The following is a 14,200-nucleotide window of genomic DNA, read 5'->3' as shown; positions in this document are numbered from 1 at the left end:
TCTGCCTCCTATCCATTCCCCTATCCACAAGCATATTAATATTTGTTAGGAAAGTATGCCAGGATTTGCTTTCTGTTTAGAGGAAAAGTGGTTAATTGTAATACCTAAATTCAGTATTTTGTAAACCCCATCAGACCCCTATCATCTTTTTTAGCAAATTAGTCTTTACTTTCTTGACATGAAATTAATGAATAATGTAACCCACCTACACAAATTAATAGAAAAACATAAATGTAATGACTTGACTCTGATATAAAAGAGAAGTAAAATTAATTTATAATAGTATCTGTTTCAATATGCAAAGGCATTATCATGCCCACATTATAAGAAATGACAAGTAGTTAGAAAGTTACACCTGTTGTTGTAATCACCATGGATGGAGACTGATATAGGTAGGTTTTACTTGTGACTCATATATCCTGAGTAGCATTCCGGTGACCAAATGTCGGTTAAGTTCTGGAAAAGAAAAAGGAAGAGTTCCCCAAGATTGCCATGGCTCCATATTTCTTCTATTGTAAAAAAATACATTTTCACCAGAAAAAGGAAAGAAAAATACATTTTCATATTTCTACAACCAAAATATGTCTAATAAGCACTATCAGCCAGGTGTCAGTCATGACGTTGTTGTCATCGCCTGAGCATGTGAGAACTTAGTTGTTACTGATTTCATTCTGGACAGACTTTAAAGACCATCTGAAAAAGGGATACAACCTGTAGTTTGAAAACTTTCCATCAGTCTCTCTGGAAGTCTCAGAAAAGTGCCAACATCAAAACTTAAATAATTGATGTCTTTGTCCTTGAAGAAAATCATAGATACAAGAGTTGAGCACCGTTTTAAGAAATATAGCAACACCAAAGTAGTTGAACGTAGGGAGGATAATATTGTTTGGAAAAACATGGATACTGACAACTCTGAGTCAAAAACTGTTGCAGAAAATTTTCTGAATATGAGGAAATTTTAGAAATACCCTAATAATTTATTTTGCTTTTGTTTTTCCTTTTATATATGCCCAAGTGTGATAGTTGATTTACATCTAAATAAAGTCTAAAAGAGCTTTTGAAAGATAGAGTAAAAATTATGTATAAAAATGCATTGTGTCATAGTTTAATTGGCAATATTTTTCTTTTTTTCTGTCTTGGTGATATTTAAATAATACTATATTTTACAATTGATAATGTCTCAAATTAGATAAAATGCCATAGTTTCCTTCCTGGAATATTCACTGCATAGTAAAACAGTGCAAACATATTTCATTTTTAATGTAAAATGATGTTAAATTCCAGGCTCACATAAATAAATACAGGTGGTTTTCCCTCTCTGCAGTGGGACAATTTTGTTGTTGTTAAGGACTTACTGTTGGTATATATTCCTGACACTACCTAATGAAAGCAAATAACATTCTTTTTAATAGCCAGAATACACCTCCACAAATTTCTAATACACGCCAAAGGAGGGTACATCTACTGAGAATCTATTACTTAGTGGGCATGGTATTCGCATTGATTTTTCACTAGAGGGAGCAACTGGTCTTTAAGAAAGTGATGTGAACTTTGGAATGGTCTTTCACTATAAATGAAATACTCCTGTAAGTTAAATTGAATCATAATCTTTCACTCCCATTATGCTGTAATTGTTATAAAGTAGTCTTCTCAAATAGGGCTTAGATTTGTTATGATGACTTCTAATAATCAAATCAGGCCAAAATATCTCATAAGACCCTACCTACTCCAACAAGGTCCCTACCTGTGTAGACTAGTCATGGACCTGGTTTCAAGTTCCAGCTCTGTCACTCACTGTTTAACCCAGGCAAGTCACTTCATCTCTCTGAGCCAGTGAATCTCTATGTTAAATAGAGATTGTTTTAAGATTTTATTTATTTATCTGAAAGAGTAAGAAAGCACGAGCAGTGAAGAGGGGCAGAGGGAGAGGGAGAAGCAGACTCCCTGCTGAGCAGGGAGCCTGAGGTGGGGCTTGATCCCAGGACCCTGAGATCATCATCTAAGCTGAAGGCAGACAGTTAACCGACTGAGCCACCCATGTGCCCCTAAATAGAGATTATGATACATACTTTACCAGCCTGTTAGGAAGATGAAATAAGATATGTGTAAAGTTTAGCACTGTAAGCTTTCAATGAATAAAAGGTAACAGTATTATTTGTATTGTTTTATGCTAATAAAACTTACATATATTAAAATTAAACTATTTACAAGTTTCAGTCAGGCACTAAATTCCATTCTAAAAATTGTATTTAGGATTCAGACAATAAAGACATCCATGTGTATTAGAGTGGTCAGTGAAAACTTCATCCAGGAAATGAGACTTGAATTGGACTCTGCTATAGGTTAAGAACTGAACAACATGAAAAATAGGTGGGAATGAGGGCATGGTAATCACACTTGTTTACTGCTCCAGCTATTTCAACATGCATTCTAGACCTGTACTGTCCATTACAGTAGCCACTAGCCACATGTGCCTATTTAAGTTTAAATTAATTAAAATTAAAAATTCAGTTCATCAGTCACACTGACCACATTGTAAGAACTCCGGAGCAACATCTGACTATTGGCCACTCTTGGAAAGCATGCATGGAAGAAAGTTCTATTAAACAACGCATTTTAGACAGATAGTATCTTCAGGTTGTGGGAAAAAGGAGGCTTGCTGGTACTAAAATGCCATTCCACAGTTATAGCAGGCCTATACTCTATAAAAGTCTTAAAGAAAAAAAATCACTTATTAAAGTTCATCCTTTCAGTTAGCATTTTTTTAAAAGATTTTATTTATTTGACAGAGCACAAGTAGGCAGAGAGAGAGAGAGAGAGGGAGAAGTGGGCTCCCTGCTCAGCAGGGATCATGGGATCATGACCTGAGCCGAAGGTAGCCGCTTAACTGACTGAGCCACCCAGGGGCCCCTAGGTTAATCATTTAAATAACCAATAAAATTTATGCTTAGTGGGACAAGCCCCTACTGTACTTTTAGTAAAGTGAAATAATTTAAAATAAAATGAAAATAATGTGAAACAATTAATGAAAATAATTATGAGGAATTTTCATATCAGTGTGAGTCATGGTAATTTACTTGGTACAATACCAAAAGTGAACTGTCAAGCCATTTAATAAATGTGACTTTTATATTTGAAAACATCTCAAAATCCTAAGGTTAAGAAATTTCATCCAAGGGAAAATATTTCTATGCATTTTCTAGATAGTATGAAGTTCAGATAAGTAGCTAAATCCTTTAAGTATTGTTCCCATGAATTTGCGTTGTCCTGTTCCTTAAAACTCCAAAGCCTCATATATAATCTTACAAAAATAGTGTAATTTTGTTTTTGTAGAGTCCCAAGGTCAAAAACCTTTTTTACAACAAACTTCCATGATAAAAACAAAACAAAACAATCCTCTTTTTTTTTTTTTAAGACTTTATTTATTTATTTAAGAGAGAGAGAATGAGATAGAGAGCACGAGAGGGAAGAGGGTCAGAGGGAGAAGCAGACTCCCTGCCGAGCAGGGAGACCGACGCGGGACTCCATCCCAGGACTCCAGGATCATGACCTGAGCTGAAGGTAGTCTCTTAACCAACTGAGCCACCCAGGCGCCCCAATCCTCTTGTTTTAAAACAAGTTTCATCTAAGTCATTTACTGCTTTCCACATAAAAATTAATTCAGTATGAAAAGTGCATAATATAGTATCTAACTTGATACTTTGTTATAACACTTCATCTGTTAGCTGAGAACTCTGACTTGTGAATTCTTTGGCTCTAATACTATATTGCAACTTCCTTTGGTTTGTAAGCAAGCCATACTACGCACATCTATTTTTAAAATGTGAAAAGTTGATTTGGAAAGAGACCATCATTCATTCATTTGGCCACTAATAGAAATGTTCTCATCCCTGGGGCGCCTGGGTGGCTCAGTCGTTAAGCTTCTGTCTTCAGCTCAGGTCATGATCTCAGGGTCCTGAGATCGAGCCCCGCATCGGGCTCCCTGCTCCACGGGAAGCCTGCTTCTCCCTCTCCCACTCCCCCTGCTTGTGTTCCCTCTCTCACTGTGTCTCCCTCTGTCAAATAAATAAATAAAAAATCTTAAAAAAAAAGAAATGTTCTCATCCCTTCTATGACATTAAGTAGAATTCACCTTACTATCCAGATTAGGTAATCTCAGGTCAAGTGACTTGCCTAAAGTTACCTAGCTTGTAAGTAATGGAGTATGGATATAAACCCAGTTTGCCTAACTTCAGAGCTCTTCCTACTCTGCCATGTTGCTTTTCTGATTTCTCAAAATCTTTAACAGTAACCAGGGAACTCAAGAACTGCTGCCTGTTTCCTGATAACTTTTTTCTAGGGTTTGTGTCTTCTGTAGCACCCAGAGGACTTTTATGCAATGTTGGCTACATTGATTGAACGATTCCACATTGAAGGCTAACTTATACAGCCATGGGAACTTCAATATCTTAATCTAAACAGAACTTATGGCTTTTAGGAGACAAGTACCCTCAGTGGAAGCATTTATTAAATGTGGGGCAGATTTAAAAAACAATACCTCCTGCTACCACTGATATTTCTAACTTAACAGCATTTCCAGATTCTTACACGTGGGGTTCAGAGATTTCAATTGCTGATGAATGAACTCAAGGATAAAAGAGCTCCAACCAATAAATATTTCACTAGTTTTTACTATTCTATACTCAGGAGGAAGTTTTAAAAATAAAAGTTTGTTTTCAGGAAATAATATATTAAGTCCAATTTAGAAATGATTCTTGATAATTCACCCTAAGAAGAGAAAGGAAATATGCATCCTTCCTACCTAACATGTATCTACCCATGTTGGAAACCTTTCCTTGATTTAAACAACAGAGGGATCGTCTTAACTGCTTACTTCTCTCCCAAAGAGAGAACACTTTCACAGTTCAACCACAGTGAAATTGTTGATTCAGTGCTGATGGAACACCCTCAGGAAGAACCCAGATGCAAGCCAGAGCCCAGACAGCTTGAGGAACGGCTGAAAGATAAGGCCATTAGTGGGCGGGGATGGTTAGGTAAAATCGAATCTGATGGCTAAGCGCCTTGTTTGTGGGTGAGAGAGAGTTATTATTTTATGTGCATAATACATAATATACGTTTTTTATCTTATTTAAATCCAATTAATTAACGTATAGTGTATCATTAGTTTCAGATGTAGAGTTCAGTTATTCATCAGTTGCATATAACACCCAGTGCTTATTACATCACATGCCCTCCTTAATGCCCATCACCCAGTTACCCCATCCCCACACCCACCTCCCCTCCAGCAACCCGCAGTTTGTTTCCTTTGATTAAGAATCTCTTATGGGGCGCCTGGGTGGCTCAGTTGGTTAAGCGACTGCCTTCAGCTCAGGTCATGATCCTGGAGTCCCGGGATCGAGTCCCGCATCAGGCTCCCTGCTCTGCAGGGAGTCTGCTTCTCCCTCTGACCCTCTTCCCTCTCGTGCTCTCTATCTCTCATTCTCTCTCTCTCAAATAAATAATAAAATAAAATCTTAAAAAAAAAAAAGAATCTCTTATGGTTTGTCTTCCTCTCTGATTTCGTCTTCTTTTATTTTTCCCTCCTTTCCCCTATGAATATCTGTTTTGTTTCTTAAATTCCACATATAAGTGAAACCATATGATAATTGTCTTTCTCTGATTGACTTCTTTCGCTTAGCTTAATACCCTCAGTTCTATCCACGTTGTTGCAAATGGTAAGAAGTCATCCTTTTTGATGGCTGCGTAATATTCCATTGTGTATATATAGCACATCTTCTTTATCCATTCATCTTTTGATGAACATCTGGGCTCTTTCCACAGTTTGGCTATTGTGGACATTGCTGCTATAAACAATGGGGTGCAGGTGTCCCTTTGGATCACAACATTTGTATCCTTTGGGTAAATACCTAGTAGTACAAGTACTGGGTCATAGGGTAGCTCTATTTTTAACTTCTTGGGGAACCTCCATACTGTTTTCCAGAGTGGCTGCACCAGCTTGCATTCCCACCGACAGTGTAGGAGGGTTCCCCTTTCTCTGCATCCTCACCAACATTTGTTGTTTCCTCACTTGTTAATTTTTAAGTATGTGTTTTAAAATCCTGTGACCAGTAGAGGATATTGTAGGTTTTTAAACAGGGAACGGACATAGATGTGTCAGAAAATAACAATTTTTTTTTCTCAGCAATCTTTATTCAGTTCTGGGGGGAATGCCTCCCTTCCCGGGATCCTGTCCCTCCTGCACCTCTCACCCCAGGGCTCTGTGGGATTCAGTGTCCTCCTCTGTTGAGAGTAGGTCCTGGGGCCCAGTGGCCTGGTCTAAAGAATATTCAGGACAGCTGGTCCCTTAGTGTGTATGCTGGTCTTCTCTGTTGTGGGGAAGAAGTAAGGTGGGCAGAACTACTGCCCACCAGCACTCAGAGCTCCATTATCTCCCCAGCTTGGGTTGCAGGGTAGTAGGGGGTGGGGGTGTCCCCTAGCCTCAGCAGCTGGAGGGCCTGGGGAATCAGGTTCCCAGGACAGTGCCAGAGAAGCAGCTCAGAGCAAGGGCTCCTGCCTGAGTAGGGGCAGAGATGGGGGGAAGTCATGGGGGAGCTGCAGTAAGGGGGGGTCATTGTGCAGGCTGAATCCAGGGAAGTGGGGGGCCATGTTCTCTTCAGAAAGGCACTGTTTGCGCAGGGTCTCCTGCTCCCCCTCCAGGCACCGCTTGGTGCTCATGGGCACAGCTCTTCGGAGAGGGGAGCTCACGTCCCGGGTCTGGGGCGTCCCTGGGTAGCCCTGGGCCTGACCTGGGGGGCCTCATTCCAGCGGCTGCTGCAGGATCATAGAAAATAACATTAACTGCTGCATGGAAAAAGGCTTGAAGGTTGTATGATTAAAGGCTGGGAAATTAGTTTCAAAGTGTTATAGTAACTCAGGCAAAGATTGACGAAAGTATCTTCAGAAATGTAGTGACAGAACAGAATATTTAAGAGAAATAATAAAAGAATTGACTAAAACTAGATATGCAGATGGGCGAGGAGTTTGTTTCTGTTTGGACAACAGGAATGAGTGGAACTGTGAATGAGCTATGGAATATAGGAAGAGGACCAGATTATGATCAGGTTATAATGGGAGGGAAGACATCACAAGTTCAATTACAGACAAGGGGAGTTTCATTGTGAATCTGGGGCAGCCCATTAGAGATATGGGAAAATAGATTTGGGCATTTGTAGGTCAGAAGAGTAGGGTTGTTCTGTGAAAGGGAGGTATATGCAAATGACCTCCAAAGGCCAAATGAGATAGAAGACCAAAGAAAAAGGCTTACAAGTCCAGCTTGACTGGAAATGGTTTTTATTAAGGTAACTTATGGATAGAAGCATGTCTTGGGCTGCCACAAGACAAGCAGATCTCCACAACCCAACCTCCTTTAAGATCTCTTTTATAGCCTTAAGGGCTAGGAGTACATGTTGAGGGACCACCCAAGAGGAGACTGTTTAAGAATAGTCATATCTCCAGGGTAGATCAAGGATATTCTGCCCTGAAGGTGTACTTAAGTGTGTGGTGGAACAAAAGAATGGGGGGGGAGGGGAAGGAGGGCATGCTCAAGAAGGTTTCAGGTCACAAACTGGTCATCATGGCAGATTTGTCCAAGATGGCATTAGTCTGATTCACACCAGGGTCTACAGATAGATTTGGAAGTCATTAATATATAGGTAATAAAGGATAGTTGGAAGAAAGGCAGGCAGGGACAAGGCCCCCCACCCCCATTCTAAGAGGAGAACTACCCTTAAAAGGAAAAAGACCCCATGCTGTTATTCTAGGCTTTACTTCAGTGCCCTAGCTTTAAGTCTTCCTACTGGAAGACTTAAAACTTCTATGTGACAAAAAGGAAGGGAATGGCCTTGGACATCCTAACCCAGGCCTGGGGGCCAGCTCAATAGCCAGTGGGATATTTAAACAAACTGCTTGATCTGGTGGCCTGCGCTGGCCAGCATGCCTTAGGGCAGTGGTGTCCACCACCCTCTTGGTCCCCAAGGCTACAAAACACCACCCTGGAAGGAGCCTTCCGCCCTTTCCCAGGCAGACCACTACCTGATAGGTAGATGAGTGCGTGGACAAAAACCTGATTGGATGACAGGTTCTTGGGGGTTAATCAGATTAAAACAGCCCACACCGAAGAGCCCATAAAAACCCCTGGATTTAAACACCAATTGGCAAACCAACCCTCTCAGGTCCCCTCCCTCATTGGGAGCTTTGTACTATCGCTCAGTAAACTTTGTTTCACTGTAGCTCAATGAACTTCGCTTTGTTACCCACTACTCTTCATCTGGTCTTCCTCTTCATTCTTCGAAGTGACATGACCAAGAACTACATGCACCGAAGGAAAAGAAATCCTGTAACATAGGTGATAGTCGAAACTATCAGAGTGGATGAGAACACAGAAAGACGTGTAGAAGAGAAGAAAGGAAACCCAAGAGTCAAAGTCTGTGGAACACTGACATGAGAAAGACAGGTGAGGTGGGACAAACAGAGGAATCGAAAAGTAGGCATTAGTGATAGGAGAAGAACCGGAAGAGTGGTGTCCTAGGAGGCTAGGGAGGAATGGACTTCAGGATGCTAGGGTCCAGGGGGTGCAGTCATGTCAATGAGACGAAGACTGGGAAGAAAAGTTCCTGAACTGGGTAGCTGTGAGGGACAGAGGGTTACAGAGTTAAAGAATGAATGGGAAATGAAGAAAGTATAAATAGCCTGAAGTCAGAAGGGAGAAAATATAGGGGAAAAGAGGAGACGTGAACATAACAAGTCCCTACCCCACCCACCCCCAGTCTTCATCACCAATTACCATTGCAGAGCGAAATAACTTGTGCAGAACATACCCTCTTAGAACCCCGGGGTATGGTGAAGTGAATAGAATATTCACCAACTACTTAGGGGGCACTTCCTGTAGTGAATATGGTAAGTGTTGAGGATTCCAGAATAGATGCTGTTCTTGACCTGAAAGATTGTGCAGCTGGATGGATGCTGACTTGGACATAAATCATTACACTGCAGTTTCAAAATGGGAATGTTAGGCATATTTTACCAAGTATAATCTGAACACTGAGCACAGGAATAAAGACCCAGCAAGTGCCTGGGGGTTAGGAGAGAGCTTCCTAGAAGAGGGAAACTTGAGCTGGGACTTGAAAGAAGAAGAAAGGTGAGAGAGAGGATGCTGACAGAATGGGAGATAGGCTGGGAAACAGCCCAGGCAAAGGCAGACAGGAGGGAGGAAGCCTGCTTGTGTTAACAAGTGTAGACAAAACAGGGTGGCTGGTGTGGAGTAGGGGGTAGGGAAAGGGAGAGTAGAAGGCTGGAACGTGGGTTGGGCTGTATTTGAAGTGCTTTGAGACTCACTATCTGCTCAGTGTCCTGCTGAGCTCTGACAGTGTGCATTTTTTTTTCTATTTAAAATTTGCCGGCTTCATTCCAAATTTTTAATTGGGTCTTTATATAAAATGAGCTGAGATGCAACATCCTAATTAGTCAACAGTAGAACAGGAAGACAGGAACCACAATACAGAAAATTTAAAAAAACAAAAAAAAAACAGCCTTAAAGATTTAGACAAGGTGGAGCTGTCTAGGTTTTCAGAAAGCAATAACATACGTCCTGGAAGTTAATTGATAATGGTTTTCAATACTGTTAGTTTCAGTTATTTTTTTTAACACATTGACTAAATCCTAGAAGAGAATAATTTTAATCCAAAGCTATAAATTGATTTACTTAAAGGGAGAAAGAAAATTGCAAGTTGTCATTTTATTTCCATTCTAAAAATAGCTAAAACATGATCATCATTACAAGCCTCTCTGAAAATAGAACTTCATTAAATGGGACTCCACTGATGAAAAATTTTCCATAATCTCATCAGTTTTGCTTTTGCTTAGCAAATCATCTCTTCATGGTTATTGTAAACCAGTGATAAACATGGTATATTGGAGTTATGTTTACAATATTCAAGACAGATAAGCCCTCCCATTCAACTTCATCCATCTTGGAAACATTTTTTCAGTAAAAAATATTTCTGAAATCCCTAGTATGTGCGAGGAACCCATTCTAGGTACTGGGAACATAGCTTTGAACAAGACATTCCAAATCACTGCCCCTTAGGAGTTTACATAATAGTGTGCAGACAGAGACAATAAATATGAAAACATATAAAAAGATATTTGGAGGGACCAATAATTGCTCTGGAAAAGTCAGTGAAAAGAATGACTGGGCTAAAGTAATAAGTAAGAAAAGGCCTTTGTGTGGAGGAGATATTAGAGTTAAACCTGAATGGTGAGAAGGGGATCTACTGGGAAAAGCATTGTAAACAGAGGAACCAAAGAGCAGAGCAAAGACTGAGACAAGTCTAATCAACAAAAAGAAGAGGAATATTGTAAACATAACTCCAATATACCATGTTTATTACTGGTTTACAAGCTTTACTTAGGAGGTAAGATCAGAGAGTTGGGGTAGTCAGGCCATGTAAGGCTTTGAAGGCTATGAGGAAGCCAGATTCTAGCTGGTAACAAGAATCTGAGTTGTTGCTAGGGTGGTGGTGACATAATTGGATTCATACTTTGGAAAAGGCATTTGGCTATTGTGTGGGGATCAGGTGGGGAGGAAGAGTGGAGGCAAGAAAGCCAGTGAGGAAGCTGCTACAGTGGCTTGAACTAGGGTTGTCACTGTAGAAATTACGAGAAGTAGTAAGACTAAGGAAATGAGTTGGATAGGCAAATTAAAACTATTGGTGCTCTGCCCATATCCCCTTGGCATTCACTATTTCAGTGCATGCTGAAGGCTTCCAACTGCCTGGCCAGAATCCGAGCTGCCTCACCTCTGCAGTGGAGCAACTCTGATACATACATGTTCTACACCATCTTCTCAAAGGACCCAGTAGGATCTGTCCATTATCAGTAATCCAGCTGTCCTTATCAGTAACCTGCTCATCATCATCCACTATATTGGCTTCCTTCGTTCCTTCCTTCCTTCCTTCCTTCCTTCCTTCCTTCCTTCCTTCCTTCCTTCCTTCTCATCCCCGGTCCCCACAAATGTCTCTTGGAATCCTCTCCTAAAAAACAAAGTGCATTCCAATCCCTGTCCCAGCGTGAGTTTCTGGGAGAACTAAGTTTATGCCACTAATTTTAGTAAATTCTAAATTTTCTACTTGAAGTATATTTTCCCATCTGTGTTCAAGGTCCTGCTTATGAATCTTCTTAGAGTAAATTATCTGACCATCTTCAGCAAATGCATCCTTTTATCAAACTAGTTGGGTCACAGGGGTCTAAGAGCACCTGGCTCCAGGGGTCCCAGCAGACCAGGTTTGACCACTCACTGCTGACAAAATCCAAAGGCAGAGACTTGAGTGGTGGTGAAACAATAAAGGAATTTATTTCAGTGAGGCCAATGGACTAGGCTTTCAAAGACTAGCCAAAAATACAAGTTTGTATGAGGAAAATGAGACAAAGGTTGGTGGGTACATGCAGGTGGACAGTAAAACTCAGGTCATCATTGTCATGGGTCTTGTTGGCTCAGGGAAGTCCCTATTGCTTGAGGGGTAGTTTCAGTTCCCATTAAGGGATGCTTTGCCTACAGGGGTTTTGCCTGAGTGAAAATTAAGTTCTTCTTAATCAATTAGAAAGTACAGACTGAGGTCAAAATGGGAGTAGTTGAAGTCCTCTTTCAAAACCAGGGAAAAGTTAAATTGGAGAAAGAGGTAGAGTTTCTCTGCCATCTCTGTGCCTCATGAAGCACCATATCCCACCTCTGTGGAGCCCTGTAGAATTTAGTTGTGATCTCTGATGACTAGGCTCTTAATAAATTCTGGCTAAACTATTGTAATAGGGATTTGGGTTAAGTGTTCAGATAAGGTGATTAACCATTGTGGTTTGCCTGGGACAGAGGGGTTTTCCTGGCCTGGGAAACTCAGTGTTAAAACCGATCAGTTACCTGGGACTAGCCATTGTTTAACACTGAATTATTGGTCGCTTTATCAAAGTTTAGGCCCTAGAGTAAGAAATATTTGAGTTCTTGATTCTGATCTGCCACTGATTGGCTTGGTTATCATGGGCAAATCCCTTAATCTTTCTGTTCCTTCATTTCTTATCTATAGAGTTAACACTACTACCAAAATCATAGATCAAATGAGATTATATGTGATAGGCAGACTAATGGCCTCCCAAAGACATCCACATCCTCCTAATCTTGGAAATCTGTGAATGTTACATGGCAAGAAGGAATTAAGGTTGCTAATCAGCTGACATTGAGATAGGGAGATTTTTCTGGATTATCTGGGTGGGCCCAATATAAACACAAGTCTCCTTAAAGTAGAAAAGGAAGGCAGAACGGGAGGTCAGCCTGATGCAATGTGAGAAGAATTCTATCAGCATTGAAGATGCTATGAAGATGGAGGAAGAAGCCACTAGCCAAGGAATATGGGCAAATTCTAGAAGCTGGAAAGAGCAAGGAAATGGATCCTCCTCAGGCTGCAGAAAAGAATGCTGCCCTGCCATGCCTTGAGTTTGGTCCCGTGAAACCCATTTTGGACTTCTGATCTCCAGAATGCTAGGATATTAAGGTTGTGTTGTTTTTAAACTACTAAGTTTGTGGTCATTTGTTATAGCAGCTATAGAAAGCTAAACAGGTAAAGTATTTAACACATTTGTGACCCACAGTGTTGGTAGGATAGTGTAAGCTAACTCAGTGCCAGTGTCAAGATTCACAGGAAGCATTTGACTTTTCTGCATTTTTGAGGATGGGCCAGGGCAGGGGAGCCATTCTCTCCCACTTTATTCATTACCACCCTTCTCAATTATTAACTCCTGAATAAATTATTTTTTGGATGCCTCAGGCCAGATATGTTATCTTTTTCCTTTGAATCCTTAGCATTGTTTGTACATCCATTATGATTACTTACTTTGTTTTAGTTATTTGTTACTAATTCCTCTTAGTTTGGAAACAAGTTGAACATGAGGACAGTTTTTACTAGCTTTTCTATTCCCAGGACGGTATCAATATTCATAAAATAGGTAATGATTATTAAGTGATAAATATGGGGAAAGAGGAAATGAAGGCAAGCAGTTTTCTAATGTGACCTGAAAATTCCAGTCATATATATTCACATGCCGATGGCAAAACTTGGTTTGCAAGGGAGACAGAAATTAGTCTCTAGCTAATGTGGTTTTGTGCTCACCTAAAATTCAAAAGAAAAGACTGAATATTGAGGAACAATTAGCAGTTTCTCCCTCAATTTAAGAATAAATAATTTGAGCCAATTAAAAGCTACCTACAATTATGGGTTTAGAAAGCTGTTAGGAAACTAAATGCTCCAAAGGCATGGTAAACTAAAAATATAGGTAAATTTTCTCATCCTGAAAGTCTGCTTGAATTAAAAAATTACCCCTTAGAAAAGGAAAGAAAAAAAATTATTCCTTGATTTTGAGTTTCATAGAATTTGAACTCATAAATCTTACAAGTATTATAACGTATATATTTGGCTATCCTGGGCCAAAACTTTTAAGAGTGTAAGCCACGTTAGGTCAGTTTTATAGAGTCTGCCCTTCAGAACTTACTCATTTTTGAATTCCTGGCTTTAATGGCAAAGAGAGTGAAGAAAAAAAGTGAAAGAAACATGTGCCACGTTTGTGGGGAGTGGAGAGGTGGGTAAATACAAGAGTTCTGAGTATCGTTACAACTGTATATTAATTCAAGTTCTGGATAGATTTTTGATGTCTCACTCGTTGGACCATCAAGGTTTTTTTAGGAAGAAGAAATAAACACAAAATTCTAAACTACTTTCATGGTCTGAGGATGTTACCATTTTTACTTGGGCTTTTTTCCAGTGTGGTATGAAGTCTTTCAGCTAATGCAGCAGCCTCACTGTATGTGTTTAAGTTACTTTAGAATATGGGTGGGTTGCTTCCTCTCTCCTAAATAAGTCAGGCATTTTAAGCAGAGAGGATAGATCTAGATATATACAGACTAGGTATAGGTGTAGAGACAGAAACAGAGAGAGAGAGACAAGGGAGGTTCCTCTCACTCACCTTGTACCAAATAGGATTTTCAAAACTTGAACAAAACTATTCACAACTTATTTTTTCTCATCGAAGAGGTCCAAGATAATCTTTCAGTGCACATCTTTAAGTGATTAATGTTGAAATGGATAATTCCACAGTATATTATGAACTGAAGTTGACCCAGTAA

The 14,200-nt window shown here is 40.0% G+C and overlaps 1 long non-coding RNA gene and 1 pseudogene across 1 annotated transcript in view; one reads left to right on the top strand and one right to left on the bottom strand.

Moving 5' to 3' along the window:
* LOC148164059 (uncharacterized) overlaps window positions 1-14,200 on the top strand; it is a 40,056-nt gene that overhangs the window by 4,462 nt on the left and 21,394 nt on the right. The window lies entirely within an intron of this gene.
* On the bottom strand, window positions 6,414-6,822 carry LOC114219543 (host cell factor C1 regulator 1 pseudogene; annotated as a pseudogene).

Source organism: Eumetopias jubatus, unplaced genomic scaffold, assembly GCF_037043125.1.
Source record: "Eumetopias jubatus isolate StellerSeaLion01/CBP00866 unplaced genomic scaffold, mEumJub1_p1.0 scaffold_6, whole genome shotgun sequence".
In the NCBI taxonomy this organism is placed as follows: domain Eukaryota; kingdom Metazoa; phylum Chordata; class Mammalia; order Carnivora; family Otariidae; genus Eumetopias; species Eumetopias jubatus.
This window is presented reverse-complemented; position numbering and strand designations above follow the sequence as displayed.